The sequence below is a fragment of the Lissotriton vulgaris genome, chromosome 8 (assembly GCF_964263255.1).
Source record: "Lissotriton vulgaris chromosome 8, aLisVul1.2, whole genome shotgun sequence".
NCBI classification, from domain to species: domain Eukaryota; kingdom Metazoa; phylum Chordata; class Amphibia; order Caudata; family Salamandridae; genus Lissotriton; species Lissotriton vulgaris.
Window position 1 is genome coordinate 360151276 of NC_141696.1, and position 14389 is coordinate 360165664.

Consider the following 14389-nt stretch of genomic DNA (forward strand, 5'->3'; position numbering starts at 1 on the left):
TCCTACCAGTTCCCTGCTACGAAAATTAACTACTACACAGTCTCCCTGACATGTTTTCCTTGAGCTCCCTACCCAACTCACTCTTCTCAACATTAAAATCTTGTGTTGTAAGTTAATATTGAATTTAGACTTAGTTGAAATCCAACGCACAACCTGACTTTTTAATGCGTCGTATGATTCCCTTTTGGTTCCCCTAGTTTTAGGTATATTTTCCAAAATAATCACATAGGGGGTCACCTTTGGGGGTAAATGCAGAACTTCCACAGAGTTATTAGTTAATGATTTTGGCCCTTCTATCGTTTCCAGCCTATTTACTTTGGCTGTAGTTGTTAAATTTACAGAACCGTCTTTTCCCGTCCTTTTTGATTGGCCTGGTGGCAAGTCATTCCAATGTGATGGTACAGAAGGCATGGATCTTGGATGCTTTTTGCCCGCTGTGATTTGAGTCCCAGAGCCTTCTTTCTGTATCTTAGTTGATGTTTTTATGCTGAGTATTTTATTTGTAATCTTTGTAAATTATGATTCGGAAACCAGTTCTAATAGGTGCATGACATCCTTTTTAACTAGTTCAATCTCGGACATCAGTCGTTCGATGCTGTCCATTTTACCATGCAGTTTTTTTTAATTATTTTCCAGATTTAATGTTTTTAGAGCATGGTTATCCATGTTATCTATATGGGTGCCCCCAAAGCATTTGACAATCCCACATTTATTGCTCCTTTTTTAGCTTTCGATTTAGGTTTCACTTTTATTTGCTGGATGTGTTTTACTTGGGGAAGCTGTTTTGGTTTTTTAGTCGGTGGAGAAACCAATTCCAAAGAATCAGATAACACAGAAATTGCCAAAGGGGACGTCAGAACACAGAAATGTACCCTGCCTGTAATGTTCACTGTTTTATTTTCGCAAAGGCTAGTAGTTCCTACCATAAGGTCCTTATCATCCCCCTAATTCATCATGAGAGGTGAAGCAGTTTGCCCGCTCCCAGCCTCTGGTAGCGACTTTTTCATTGCAATATCTAGGGCGTCTTTTGTGGCTGCGAGTACTTCCTCGACCTAGGTTCTCGTTATTAATTATCCCCACAGCATTTTTTAGAAAGTTAGTGATGGGCACATTTTTAGTAGTGGACTTCCCTCCATTAGAGGCCAATTTTCTCTTGCCCATAATCCACAAATTTTAAAGTTCCCTGATTTATACGATTTATATAATCCGGCTCCTTACCGGTAATATGTTGCTTCTAGGGCCAAGGTGAGTGGCCCAGCCCACCCTTGGCCTGCCGCGGACAGGCGCAAACGGGCCCGCCCTTGGTCCAGGCTTTGTCCATGCGCATCCCGCGAGTTCCCGCTTGCTTTTGTTACACCAACTGGCGTTGATGGGTGACGTTGCGGCTGTGCGCCGCCGATAACAGGCAGGGCTGGGTCTTGTAGTCCACTATGGTCAGTGCAGTCGGCAAAGGCAGGAAAGAATATGCTGCAGGTACAACTGGCTGGCTGGTGGACGGAAATGAGAACCCGCGCTGCAGGAGTTCTCGCTCGCTTTTATTGCACCTCCTGGTGTGGATGGGTGACGTTGCGGCCGTGAGCCACCGCTAACAGGCAGGGCTGGTTTTATAGTCCACGAGGGCCTGTGGAGTCAAAGGCAGGAAAGAAAAAGCCGCAGGTACGGCTGGCTGCTGGACGGAAAATAGTGAAATCAAATATCCGACACGTCGACAGGTAGCAAGAGCATACGGGGAAGGAGGTAGGCAGGTCACACACAAGCACATAAAATACAAGCAGAAAAAATAATGCAGACAGTTATAAAGATATTGAATGACAGAGAAGAAGACCATTATGATGCAAAAGGGATACTTGGAACATTTGCAGAGGTATATGGCAGCCTCTATGCATCCCAATAGACAGTGAGAATACAAGAAATCATAGGATATCTAGAGGATATCGCTTTAGCGTGGCTCTCAAATGGTCAGAGAATATCTAGCACAGCGAACCACACTGCAAAAAGTGAGACACGATAAAAAGGCCTTACCAAATGGTAAGGTATCGGGGCCAGACGAATTCACAAGTGAATTCTATAAAGAATATGTAGAACTGATAAGCCTGCATCTAATGGAAAGGCGGATGCATATAATAAAAAGATCTTACCACCAACACTAAGAGAGGCTATGATAGTGGAGCTGCTAAAGCCCGACAAGACTCCAGATAGATGTGAATCTTACCGCCGAATGTCACTCATCAACACAGATGTTAAGATCGTAGCAAAAATCCTAGCCATGAGACTGCAGCCATTAATACAATCCCTTATACTGCCGAGACCAATCGGGTTTTATACCAGCACGGTCCTCATCACATAACCTGCGTACCATCTTCACACTGCAGTACCATGTGAATCCAGAGTTGGAGGTGGCGGCGGTACACCTTGATGCTGCCAAAACCTTCCACTTGATAGAATGATCCTATCTATTCACGATTTTAAAGAAAATGGGAATGCCAGAAGCACTGTGGCAATGGCTTAAGCTCCTCTACACCAAACAGTTAGCATCTGTCCAAGTAAACAGACAGGTGTCTGTCCAGATACACACATCAGGGAACACGACAGGGATGCCCCCTCTCCCCCCTCCTATTTACCATTGCGCTCAAACCCCTTGCATGTATAGCAGGCTAAAACAATCTGATGCAGCACTTAAGTTTCAATTGCACCCAATAGGTATATCCCTCTATGCAGACGACATAGTGATGTATGTCTAACTCCAAAAATAATCTATTGCCTATATTGAGTGAATACATTGTTTGGGCGATACTCAGGTCTTAGCATATGCTGGAACAAATCCACAATAATTCCTTTACCTGAGGCTACTAGACCACACACACTAGAATTCCCCCTACAATGGAGTAGTGACCCAATTAAATATGTGGGGATATGGTTACATAGCGATCCGGACGAAGTGATCAGAGCAAATTATGGCGTGGTAATTAAGAAATTGGAAGCACAAGTTAACAGATGGAGTAAGATGCCAATGTCTATGGCAGAAAGGGTGGCCATATTGAAGATGGTAATTCTGCCTAAGTTTTTATATCCGTTTAACAATATTCCAATTATACTACTCAATCAGGTTTTTAAAACATGGAGAACAAGAATGATCAGATTAGCGTGGGACAGAAACCAATCCAAAATGGACAGGAAATCACTAACGCTAACATACAAACAAGGGGGCTTTGTGGCACCGAATTTGTATCTAAACTACTTGTGTGCTCAATCACAATATGCGCATTATTTTTTCACCTGCTGCACTACATGACGTATCTAGCGGTAGAAGCAGAGGATGCATATCCCATCCCGCTTAGCAGTATACTGACTCACCAACGTACAGACATAACTCGGAAAGAAACAAACACAATAAAGAAAACTATTACACAATAGCACACAAGCTACCACTATATTCACCGGCACTGCCGATGGCGAACCACCCAGCACTCTCAGTGACACAATAAAGGGGAAGGATTGCATTAATATAGCAGGTGGGATTGGTAAAAATGGGAGATTTATATCATGAGGACACATGCCTACAGCCCAATGATCCAGCCTTTGTCAACAACCAAACACCCCTATTCAAATTCATATATTGTAGACTTCGGGAGGTGGTCAAAGTACTGTTTCCATCCCTCACAGATGAACCACCGATGTGATCGCCGCTTCAAATGATAATAGCTGAAACAACCTACAAACTAATGGTGGTTACAAAGAAGTACAAAGCGATGCAAGCGGAAACAGCACAGGGTACCACCAGCACACAGGATATTAGACACACCCCTGAACACGGAAGAGTGCCAGTTTTGCTGCAAACTAATTGAAATGCTAACCCCAAACGGGAACCTACGCATCATACACTATAAATACCTACACCAAATCTATTGTACACCTGCACGATTATATCAATATGGGTTACAAGAAGAGATACATTTTCGTAGATGTGGGGAACCAGATGCAGACTTCCTGCGTCTAGCATGGAAATGCGAAAAAGTGTATGCATATTGGGGGAAAGTAATGAAGATGTTATGTTGTATGACAAATTGCACTATAGAATGTACAGCAAGAGTATGCTTAATGGGTTTGATAAATATGATACAGCTGGCAAAACTTACATTTATAGTAGTTGTAGGAGAGTAGGGTCTGCAATCCTATGATCACCCCAGATTTTAGCTTTTTGCTTCACTGGTTTACGACTTCCCTGGCTGTGGGCCTGCTAATCAGACCCACAGCCTAGCTGTTCTCTCACTAAATTGACACGTGTACCTTAGGTGCATTTACCAATTGGTACTGGGCCACCTTATCAGACCCTGTAACTCAGGGCATAGGTGTACCCAGGGCCTACCAGGGGCTGCAGCATGTATTATGCCACCCCTGGCTGGCAATCTAAATCTGACACAACTGGCTGCACGACAGCTGGGGCAAGGTGGTGTAATCACCCTTTGCTTTAGATTTAGTATACCTATATCTAACCCTAAAATGGACACATAGATTCCTATCAGTCACTCCTATGGCAGGCCTTAACAATCCTGAAGGCGGAGTGCTTGGAATCATGTGAGATGGTGCTCTGGCATGAGCTGAGCCCGTTTGCAGCTTGCGGAACCAAGTCCTAAAAGCTGTTCCATGATAACGCGTACCATATAATCTTAAGTGCCTTATAATCCTCGCGGTTATTTGCCAACTTTGGTATCGCTTTATCAAAACATGTCGAGTAAGGTGTCATACGAATTGGAATACTAACCCCTCGCCAATTCTGGCGACGGGGTTAGCATTCCACCCTTCTAGAGGTACACGACATGTGTGTAACTGTGAACCCCGGTTAAAGTTAACTCGAGCACCAGCATCACAAAATGGATGCTGCCACCACAGACACAAGTCTGACCTCCTGCTGCTGGGAGTCCTTCCAGCGAGGAGAGCTTGGACAAAGGGTTTCCTGTCGGGGGCGGTGCTAGCACCATCCCAGACAGGGTTTTGTGTATCCTGGGTAGGCAGGGCTTTAGAGGAAGGTGACTGCAAGTGGCACCCCGGTGCTCACTATGCATAGGCCGGCTTGAACCAGTTCCAAGGGCACACCAGCCCCTGAGCTGGGGAAAGTCCGGCATGGGAGAGGGGTGTAACCACCCCCCTTCCTGGTCCCACCCATGGGCAGGACCTAGTCGCGTACCAGCCCCTTTCTTTAGAATAAAGGTAGGAGCGGGGACCCTTCCAAATTAGATCATCTTTGAATCCTGAAACTACTTTCTACGAAAAGAACTCAAGACTTCTTCTCAAGATTTCTCCCTTGTGACTAAGGAGTAGTCACCCTGCATCTGCGGGCACCAACTAAGTAACCTGCGGTTTGCTGCACGTCCTTCCTCCGGAATCCGACCGACCAGCACGACGAGACCCGGCTTCCCTGGCACCTCTGACCTCTACCTGCATCATCAGCCCAGCTGAGATTCGTGGGTGTGACGAGACCTCGCGGGACCAGCCATCTTCAGAACTGCACTACGCTTATCCAGCACGACCGCCGAGGGATCCTAGAGTGAGTGCTTTGGGGTTCGAGAAGCCCTAACCCTGAGCAGCTCCAGCACCGAAGTCCAGCCCCCCAGCATCCACCAGATCTGCGTGGGGCCCTTCTGCTCTTTGCTGCTCACCGCATTGTCCGGCTACTTGCCTGCTGGCTTGTAGCCCTCTTGACGACGAACTACGACACTTCCATCGCTGGTCTGGTTGCTCCAGACTGGCCCTTGCTCCCCTCCAACAGAGGAGCACCCCGGACCCTCCTTGTACACTCCAGACGCCATTTTGAGTCCACCGCGTGGGCTTGCATTTGCCAAGAGTTGTTGTCCCAATCCTGTGTCCAGCATCGCCGACAGCAGATACCTTCGTGGGACAGCTCGCACCTCCATCCTGGTCGCCGACAACGCCTCCTGCTCCGAGAGACTGCAGAGCCCAGCGTCGCCCACTCACCTGGTCGAGGTGACTTCATCCGGTGCCATCCTGGTGCCCATCTAATCACTGGCTAGTGATTCAGAACTTGGTCCCCTCTGCTTACAGGTACTCCTCTTCAGCTGACCCAGTCCTTGGATCAGCCCGGAACATCTTCACTGGTCGCCTGCCAGCAACTTCCACTTCAGGCTCCTGGTTCGTCAACGAGTGTTTCCGACGACACTTGAACCCTATGCAGCCGCAGCCCCTGGGCTAGGTAAACCGAGTCCCACGGTTCTTCAGCGTAGAACAACTCTCTAAGTGTCTAGATCCACTTTCGTTTTTGACCTACCTAGTCGGGTTCGCCCGAGAACACTAACTTTGTAATTTCTAGCAACCATAGACTTTGTACCGCATTCCGCGTGAGAGTTTCCACTCTGCACACGACGTCCCTAGACCTCCTGCTTCTAAGGGTTCAGCATTGTAGGTCCAGCGTTTCTGAAGCCTATGAGAGTAGTACTTACCTGCTAGTAATTTCGCATTCCACTTTCAGAGTATATGGTTTTTCGTGCCCCTCGGGCATTTGTGTAAATTGTGCGACTTTCAGTATTTCTTTAAGAGCTTTGTATTGTGCTTAGCGCCCTGTCCTCATAAAGAGTCCAGGGCTGTTGTGTTCTAAATAAATATCCTTTTATTTTCATAACAACTTGTGTGGTGTCCTTTCACTTGGTGTTCAAGGGGTATATGTGATGGTATAACAGCTGGCTTAACACGCCCTCTAGAGTCTAGCCTAAAGACTGCTCTTGTCCATGCTACTAGGATAGCTGGTCTATAAGGTTGACTCACAACCAATCATCAATAAGGGTCATTTGGACTGATACATAGGGATCACTAGAATAGTGAGCACTGCATATCAGGCCAATTTCTCACAGTAGTAGATCTATTATTAGCAAAGAGATGGGTGGCTACATACCGGGACAGGAGAATAAGACACCTATTGAAAATGGATAATAGACATGATATATTGCAGAGATAAGCTAAGCATATGAGGAGGAACTACCTCAAGTGTCTAGACCTAAAGACTTTAGGAATCCGCTCACAGCAAATTTAATGGAACATCTAGATATTAGGGACACCGTTTGTGAGGAGCAACACTAGGAGCAGGATGGAGATGGCTATAGTGACCTCGGGGATAGAATAGTAAAATATGGCATAAACTATGTGCTGTGTATCCCCAAATTTGGGATATGTCTTGTTTTTTAAAGAAAAGTCATGTCACACTAAGTTGCTTAAGAGCACTCTAACTGCTGTTTGGATCGCATGACATTGACTGCTGGCGATCTTTGAATGTGGTGGTGTGTAAAACCTGCCGCAAATCCCAGGAAGCGAGAAAACCAAACAGGCCAGACTCCTTCAAGAAGGATTTGCTGTTACTGCTGCGGATAGTTGGGAGTGTAATCTTCCTTTCGCCTACCACAAGATGTATTTTTTTTTTTTGTTAATGAGGTCAAAAACTGCATTTTAAAGTGCACACTTTTCGCAAACATTGGCTAAAAATCCACAGGGAATGAAAGGGGAGTTATAAGTTATTCAAGATCTTTAATGCTGTGCCAAGCCAATGAGGCCCGATGATACCCAGGAGTTGACCCCGTTTGTTTACTGCCTGTGAGATGGGTGCCCCTCTACCTCAAAAATAGCCTCCCTAATGCCAGGCCAGTATTTCTAACTCCGTGACATGCTGAGAAACGGTAGGGTGACAGGGTGATTTCTGTGTAGCCCTGGAAACTTCAGAGCCTAAACCGAAAGCCTAAAGAGCTATCTTCAATAATGAAGCTGCAGCATGTTAAACATAGGAAGGCACTAAGGCATGCCAGGTCTTGGAGGACAGGACTGGTGAGCATTAATCGTGGATTGGATGGCTGACTAGCCTAAGTGATTAGGAGGTTTGATGTGGGTGAGATTTCCAGTGTTGTTCCACTTAAAATGCGAGTAGTTGACGTATAGAAATGGTTATATAGTTACGTATAACACTTGTATGCAGAACATGTCAAATAAGAGTTAAGCAACTTAGGTCTAATCAAGGACCTAGAGACAAATATTATGTGTATTCAGAATGCACGCCACCTCAAATATGACATTAACATACAAAAAACAAGGACATTTACTATTCAGTGTTTCTAATGTGCTACAAAGAAGATATAGGTGGGTATATAATGTTCAAAAATGTTTTTGGTCCCCATAAACAATCAGACTGTGGCGGAATATGGCAGGCAGTCAGGGTTAAGGAACACTGAGGATAGATCCCTTTTCGCCACTGTAGTGGTGTAAAGACGTGAATCAGGAAAAATCACCACTTTTAAAGAATTATTATCCAGGTGAGAATAATTTATTCAGTAAGCTAAACACCTGACTGATAAGGGTCTAATGTGGCCTTATAGGATACCCTGCAAGCTCTAGAGAATTGTGTGCCAAACAGCTGGGCAATTTTACCCCAGCAAAAAAGTATTTTTCTATTTCCCTCCACAATTTATTTTTGAGAATTGACTTTGTATTTCAGTAAATCTTTGCTGTTATGTGCCACTAAGAACCTTCACTGGAATCGTATGCTTATGTCGAGTGTATGCTTCGTATGCATGTGATAAATGTGTGGTATTTAAGTGGTAGTAGGACCGAATAACAAAGTTAGTGGGATTCATATTGGATATCCCTAGTTTGGCATGGCACAACATTTAGCATGAGAACAGCTTCTCAAGAGTGCAAATGTATTCTTTTGGCTAGAGGGTGGAAATCCAGACACTGAAGTGATAAGGATGGAGACAGGGCTGCTTTTAGAAATTCTATCAAGACCCTATTAGCAGACTGCTGCTAATTTGTATTTCCTGAACGCTGCAGTTTGGTCGATGGTAAGGTTTGGACTGCAGTTTTGTGGTGTATAAGGTGAGGAAGATTCTAGGTCAAGCCTGTCTTTTTGTCTGTGTCCGATTAATGCTTGAGGAAGACTGATGACAGAAGCGAGTAGAAACATTATACTTTAAAGTGCCCATGTTTTGGGTGCTCCATGATGGAGAAAGCCACACTGCCACCTGATGTGAGAAGCATCACTTTTCACAAAGGGTGCATCAGAAGAGTAGCATGAGAAGGAGACCTGAAAGAACTACCCAAACCCACTTATGAAATTTGAGGCAGTGTATCTGTATCTCTTGTCCACAAAATGTGTATCAAAGAAGGAGCCAAACCACGCCATTTTGTTCCGGTTTTAAGTTCTTGCACACTTAAAGGGCTTTTGTGTGAAAAGGGTTGGTGGCCTGACAGTCTGTCACAGCTAAGGGGACATATGCACTTTCTGCCGGTAGAGCAGAGGCTGCGCCTAATTCCCAGAAGCCCGTCTGCCCACCTCCTAAGAAAGGGAAGGAATCTTCCTGGCCCTGCAGAAGAAGACACTTTCCAGGAGTAGGATGTCAGTGTATTCCAGAATTGAAGAGCAGCCAGAGAAATAGGACCATCGGAAAAACAAAAGGCAGAAGAGACCTGTGCTGCAATGACCGTCTCTTCCCAGGACTCATGCCTTGTCATGAGTAAATTTGAAAAGATTAACTCCTGTGAATGGATTTGCTCATATAAAATACATCGTATGAGAAAATTATTTTCAGGGCAAAACCAGCTTGTTTACATGTAAGCCACACTTACGGGGGTAAATAGCTTCACGTATCAGGACCATAATATTTTGACTTACAAGACCTTGTAAAGTTCATTTACTTGTGAAATGGAAACCAATCATTTGATAATGCTAAAACTTGTGGAGCCAATGCAATTTAACTTGTTAAAATTGTTTATTTTTTTCCAGTGGGAACATATTTCCCCCTGTGGATAAACTCCTTTCTCTATACGTAAACCTTATTTTTGGGGGCCCTCCCACCCTGTAAAGCATTTTACTCCTGCCTTGATATGTATGTATACAATATTCCTACAACGTAAACGTAGCCAAAAGCCAGGAGAGCACTATACACAGTCAAAGGCAAGCTTAAACAGAATGAGAGGAAGAGGAGTGGTCGTGTTCTATCTAGGACCCCGATCAATATTGTGACCTTATGCCCCTATACGGCTATAATCAATCCATACCCCTATAATGGCATAAACGATCAGAGCCATATTTCACAAACTTGTCTCTGCAGCTCATTACAGTATGACACAGCAGAAGCCACTATCTTAGATTCCTAGATTACACACCGAGTTCTTTCAACAGATAACACCCCCAGCAACCTAGGAAAGCCCCGCTTGCTTTGTTTTTATTAGTAATAGAACTCTAATGAGCACTGTAAGAACGACCAGTTCTTAGTGACATCTTTATTGACGTCTTATGTCCAAAAACTTACGTCAAACTCAGCACCTTTCAGGTATAAATAATACCAACTTTGCCTTAAGCAAACACAGCGGTGGTGGTGGTGAATACAGGAGCAGAACAGCTGTCCCTTGCAGAGCCCAGCAGATGTGAGAAGCCCACGGACGCTGCCCCTCCTCCTTGACGCGGTGAGAGAGACGCTGTCTTTTCTCCTGCCGAGAAAATCCAGCTCCGGCGTTTCCAGCCTACCCTTGCGGGTGACTGGAATATGGAGTCCTGAGGGGAGATACCAGACCTCCAACATTCTATTCCAGAGGTACAGTGTTGACTAAACCCTTAGAGAGAATTCTTGAAGCAAACCCTTGGCAAAACCAACTTAACTTAAATTGCTACTTACTCCCTCCCAAGTATTAGGCTTAGGTCAGGTACACTGGGGTAGGCGTAGTTACAAGCACCAGTTGAGGACGTTAGCTAAATGTATATATGAATGTATATATTTTACTCATTTTAACTATCGTATGGCTAAGAAACCATATCAATGCTTTTACAGTATTATTTCGCATTACTCCTTTTACTCTACGCACTTTTTATAATAACAAGTCTTGCAATTGTGGCAATTCATTTCTCTTGCACGAGAAGAAAGACTGTTCAATAAATAATACCTTTTATTGAAAACACCCGTCTCTCTATTCTCTGCATCCTGGTGAAAGTAATTCTTGCACAACTGACTGAGTGAAATAGCTGTCTATTGTTTCACACGACTCTAGAGATTGACTCTTATTCTAAGGAGCAAAGTTGTCATGTTTATGCGGTTGTTGGAAAACTGAATCCCTTCTTGTCTGAGCCAGTGAAGCTGATCACTTCCTATTCAGTCAAGAAAGTTTCCAGTGACCTCTGAGCTAGTTGGTACAAACCCAATTAAGTCTAACATAGTCAGTAGAGACCTGGAAGACCGCACTTCTACGTCTACACTGCTGTTTATGTTATTCCTATGCGCAGGGCCTATAGGGAAAATAGGAACTACACTACAGAGTTGTAGATGGTTAATGCATTGTGAAGTAGTGTTTATTAAAATAATTAAGTCGCAACATTTTCCTAAATTGGGGCAGCCTTGGTGCACTCCTGATGGATACGGGGATGTTGTTCCAGATCTTGGAAACATAAATGTAAAATTAATTTAGTCTTACTGCTTGTTTTTAAACTTCAGTCTGATGGTGCCCAGTCTGTGTTAGTTCCAAGAACCGCCAGAAATGGTGAACTTATCCATAAGATCAGCAGCAGTGCAGGTTGCGTAGACTCTGTAAATGCTAGCAGCAATTTTCCATATTTTCCAGGGTAGAAATGAGTTGGATAGAAGTTATTGAATGCTTTTAAAAGTGTATGTTTGTGGATGTGTGCAACTTAAAGGGAATTTCATCCCTGCAATTACCACCTGCTTCCACCCCATGAGAGTCAATTTGCAGATGCAAAACCCTTCACAAGGAACTCCTTTTATTAGTGCAAAACCAGGTTCTTCAAATGTAAGCCACACGTACAAGCGGAACTAGCTCAGAGAACCTGCACCATATGATTCTGTCTCTGACTAGACCCTGCAAAGTTAATTATCAAATTAAGAAGGTCAGGAGTCTTGAGGATCTTCAATTGTCAACAGAGGCACTGCACTGCAAATATGGTTTTAGCACACTTATCACTGCACAATGATTCGGAAACAAAGGCAACAAGCATTTGCAATGCAATAGGTCTCGCATTTACGCAATTTGAGCTTTTGTCATTGCAAATAACAATGCCTTTTATTTTTGTTTTCGTTTTTAAAACATAAATAAAAGGCATCGTCATTTCCAATGCCAATAGTTTACATTCGCATAAATGCGAGACCTATTGCATTGCAAATGATAGTCAGTCACAGGACATTTACAAACACCGGTGTCTCCGACAGGCTAGCATGGGGTTAGACACGGTTCACGCCAGAGGCAAGAATCTTTGAAAGGCCAGTAGGGCATTGGCAGAGTCCGTCACAATGCTTCCACAGAGAGTGGTGTTACTGAAAAGTTAGAAAGGAGCTACGCGTCAGGCAAGGCCAGTGGCTTTGAAAGGCCAGTTGGACATACGTGCAGGCATGTTTCTTTCAAAGGCTGGGAAAGGGAATGTTACAGGACAAATGAAAAAGGCAAGGGAGAAAAGAGGGGGGGACAGGGCAGGAGATGGAAGAGAAAGTGAGGTGGGGAAACGGGATCAGAGACAAAAAAGTGCCAATCATCTGTACCGGAACAACAGTGCTGTCACATACATACACATTACAGGACAAACATTAACTGCAACCTACGTGTCTGATATGCACACCTAAAAATGCACACCTGCACTGCTAACGCCAACGTGGCAGCCGACACATACATTACGTATAGATGCGCCATTTCGGATACACGTAATAGCCTTTTCTTAATGCCACCACATCTTCACACTCGCGCAACGCTCCAGGTGGGGACCAACCCTTGCTCATATCGTATAGCTTTGCTTGTGGAAAATTGAGAAAAACAAATCGTATGTACTGGCACTAAGTTCGCACCTGTGGTGAAAGTGCACGAGATGCACTTCACGTGAGGTGAGCTACGTAACAAACGGGCACACTGTATGTGTGCACTAAATACAGTCACAGAAAGCCCAGCAACTGCGTCAAGCTGCATGCAAATACATAAAGTGCTTCCGTGAAGGGTTCTTGTTCCGGTCCATCTGCAGTATGTGTAATGGGAAAAGTGCGCTTTGTATGCACCGTCTGCGGCCATGAAAGTGTTGTCGCCTTAACAGCTGCAACCCATGCACACTACGTATTTCCAACACGTGCACTCAGTGTGCAATGTCTGGGAGTCCCGGAAGCCCGCCAGCGTTATCCTAGGTGCAGGGAAAGTCACAACAGAAACGGGAGTACTTTCAAATGTCGAGAAGTCCTTCAGCTGCATTCCATATGCACTATAAGAATTTAGAACAAGTTCCCCATAAACTAAGTGCCGGCGCTGGAATGAATGATTGCGACTGGCCTGGTAGCTCCCGATGAGGTTATGACATACACGAGTCTCATTGTGGAATAACCACACAGATCAAGTGCTACTGGTATAAAAACCAAAAGCCTTACCCACATGGACAATTTTGCTGACATCTACTACTTGCCGAGTGCAGCTGATAACTCTGAGAGGTGGGGGGCGCAGTACATTGCTTAGGAGGACAGTGGGGTGAGGAGTGTGTCGGTGGAGGGCAGGCTCAGGAACATACTGCATGCTTGCTATAAAGGGGGGTGGGGGCGGCTCACCGCACACGTGAAAATGAGAAACCGAAACCTACAAGGCGCGCAGTATTCAGAAGCATAGCAGCGTCGGATTCAGACGCGCGCCTTGGGATTGGGTCACGCGCGTGAGCCAATCCGAAGGCGCACGTCGGAATCCGACGCTGCCATAGACAATGCTGCGCGCGTGGCAAGCTCTTGTCTCCCCTCGTTGTCGGCTGAGCCAACAGCTATAGCTCTCGCAGCGAGAGAGCGCTTTCGCCAGGGCGAGACCTAAAAAAGCAAGCACTGAGGCAGTTAGAACAATGGTATTTAACAAACTGCACAGACCAGCCCCACAGCCTACCAAAAGAGCTCGCATATTCAAGCCCCACTTTGATCCAAAAGCTGCACTTAACAAAAAGGCATTCATACAGCGCCTGTGAATATTCAATTAAGTCATTCAAATAGAACACTGTATGTTCAAACAAGCATACGATCAGAAATGTTGCATAATCAGGACCTTGCTAGAACTCAAAACCTGAAAAGTCATGAACCTTGGGTATAATCACAGAGGGAATTATTGGAGCTTTGATATAAGAACAGGGGCATATTTTGTCACATCACTGGAAGAAGACAGAAATTTGATTTTTTTTACAGAGTAAGTAGACTTGTTAAGTAATCTATGCTTTGGACAAATAGATATTTTATTAAATTCCAACCCCTTGTACTCCTGCTACAAAATAGCGTTCATGAGTCTCACAAATAAACACTCTCAAATTGGGTCAAAGACCGCGTGAACAACCTTAATCCATATTGAGCAACAATCGCTGCCAATGGCCCTTTCTCTTTCTACATATTAAAGT

General features: G+C 44.7%; 1 protein-coding gene across 4 annotated transcripts in view; it reads right to left on the reverse strand.

The window, feature by feature from the left end:
* USP9X (ubiquitin specific peptidase 9 X-linked) overlaps nt 1-14389 on the reverse strand; it is a 1749911-nt gene that overhangs the window by 1562746 nt on the left and 172776 nt on the right. The window lies entirely within an intron of this gene.